Source organism: Procambarus clarkii, chromosome 56, assembly GCF_040958095.1.
Source record: "Procambarus clarkii isolate CNS0578487 chromosome 56, FALCON_Pclarkii_2.0, whole genome shotgun sequence".
NCBI lineage: Eukaryota > Metazoa > Arthropoda > Malacostraca > Decapoda > Cambaridae > Procambarus > Procambarus clarkii.
In genome coordinates this window covers 32744854-32747483 of record NC_091205.1, presented here as the reverse complement: position 1 = coordinate 32747483, position 2630 = coordinate 32744854, and the positions used below count along the sequence as shown (strand labels likewise).

The 2630-nt window shown below is 44.3% G+C and overlaps 1 non-coding gene across 1 annotated transcript; it reads right to left on the bottom strand.

Moving 5' to 3' along the window:
• Window positions 1–1233: 1233 nt before the first annotated feature.
• Window positions 1234–1306, bottom strand: TRNAV-UAC (transfer RNA valine (anticodon UAC)). The gene has a single exon. It is a non-coding gene; the product is annotated as a tRNA-Val (tRNA).
• Window positions 1307–2630: the final 1324 nt, after the last annotated feature.

The following is a 2630-nucleotide window of genomic DNA, read 5'->3' as shown; positions in this document are numbered from 1 at the left end:
TTTCCGGTTTTAGTAAGTTGATAAGGGTTAGGGTATTGGATGTGCTCACTTAGCGTGTGATTCACCTATCCATCTACACTCACCCATTCACCCCCCCCCCCTGGCTCAACCATCATAATAACCCTCTCCACCCCCACCCCCCCCGGCTCAACCATCATAATAACCCTCTCCACCCCCACCCCCCCCCCTCCCCCCACCCCACACACATACGTAACCAGAAGAAGCTATTTGGCTTCGGACTCAGACTCAGGGAGGCTCTTTTAAATGCATAAGAGAATACACAAGATTACTCTACCGCCCGGACAATTCCTGCTACGTAAAGAATCTAAATTGCTCATAATCACATGAATTCGTTCTTGATTTACAATCGGGAATCCCGGGTGGGATTGAAATGGTTGGGCACGTTACCTGTCACCTAATGGATCTGCTCACCTAGCAGTAAATAGGTACCCGGGAGGTAGGTAACTGTCATGGGGTTGCATCCTAGGGAGGATCTCGATATCAGCCTAAAGAGTATATATATTCATTGGCTACCTGTCCCCAACAAAATGCATTATTGATTATTATAAGTGCAGCGCACCATGGACCTGAATACATGTTAGCGCAGAGCACCATGGACCTGTATACATGTTAGCGTAGCGAACCATGGACCTGTATGTAAGCTAGCGCAGCGCACCATGGTCCTGTATACAAGCTAGCGCAGCGCACCACGGTCCTGTATATATGTTAGCGCAGCGCATCATGGACCTGTATAAATGTTAGCGCAGCGCACCACGGTCCTGTATATATGTTAGCGCAGCGCATCATGGACCTGTATACATGTTAGCACAGCGCACTATGGGACTGTAATAAAAATATTCCTAATCCTCAGAGTTCTACAATTCTGATTTGCTAAGACAGGGTCTGGTCCCCGACACCCTGCTGTGTGGGGTGAAGGTGTGACTATCACAGATTATCATCTCTGCATCCCACATGGCTAACTCGCTCCTTAATCATCTTCAGCACCACCCTCTATGTTCCACTTCTTAATTAAATACAAAGTCATCTAAGTTAACTAATTTATAATTTTAAGAAACTAATTTTTTCACTAAACGTCTGAAATTTCTCCGTGTTCCATAAGTATAACGTTTTGAGAGGTTTGAGTTACATTTTAATCGAATTATGGAATTTGCATTAGTTTTATCCTCTCTATCTACCAGACGGAGAGGGCTGAAAAACAATTTAATAAAGAACTGCTCCCGCTAGGGCTCGAACCTGGGACCTTCTGCGTGTAAAGCAGACGTGATAACCACTACACTACGAGAGCCATTGAATCACTTGATGCCTAATGTTTTATACTAGATTTGACTATATTTGTTTAATCGCTGCAGGTTGTATCTTTAACAATAATTTGGAATGTAATACGTTATACTTATATCGAGGTACCACTGATGTCAAACTTCTGACCTTCCCCAAGAAATGTGGCCAAGATGCAACCACGCAACAGTTGGCTAACTCCCGGATACCTATTTACTGTTAGGTGAACAACAGTGGCATTAGGTGAAAGGTAACATGCCCAAGAAAGGTAACGTTTCTTTCCCACCCAGGCTTCGAATCCGGGATTCCCGATTGTGAGTTGAGAATGAACTTTGAACACTTGCTTCTCAGTATCCCATAATTGACTCATAAATTAACATGAAAATTATTGAACCTTGCTGCTTCTATCTATCATAATATCATAACACCATTTATCATAATACTTTCATAATATCGTGTACCATAATGCCATCTATCATAAACTGTCCTCCACACTTCCGTGGATATATAACCCGTCCTCGACTCAAGTCCATTACACCCAGCGGTCGACCCCACAGACGCATTCATAAATTTTAACATGCTGTTCATTCAAAACGGACATTTTCCGAAATATAAATTAATATTATAATATATTAGCATATTGTGCATATATAGACATGGTTAGGTTAGGTCTTTAGATTCTGTTGGGGATTATTTGTATTTGTAGTACGTGTGTAAAGCATTTACAGCGTTATGGTTCGAACAAAATTCGTCAGTGAAGCACTTGTTCTGGAAGTGTTCGAACGTCAACAGTTGTGAGTGTGAAAAAACGGTTTGTAAGCCGTTTTTCATTCATAAACAGGGGATTTGGCGGGTGCATGGAATCACTTTTGGGTCTTTGTTTGGAGGACAAGCTGGGATATAAATCTTTCATTCACCTAAGCTCCTGGAGACTCAAAATGCGGATTCAAAGCGTGAGTCCGAAGCTCTATCGACTGAGCTATCGAGTAGTCTTAATAGAAGAACAGCCCGTCCCCCAAACAAAGACCAAAAAGTGGTTCTATGCACCCTTTTCCCCCTCCCCCCACAAAACGGAGGGAAGGTCCCCTCCCCCCACAAAACGGAGGGAAGGTCCCCTCCCCCCCCCCCATCGTGCAAGCCACGTCAACAACGACGAGTGTCCAACCACCATGCACGCCAGGCACAGGTGGGTACCTCCGCACCCCCTGGCTGTCGGGCCCGAACCTTAACTGGTTGATAAAGATTTGGCGGGTCGTATTTCAGGGAAAATTAAGATTAAGGACCAGCCCGAAACGCTATGCATGCACGTGGCAGGTCTTTCTTTACGTAAGAGA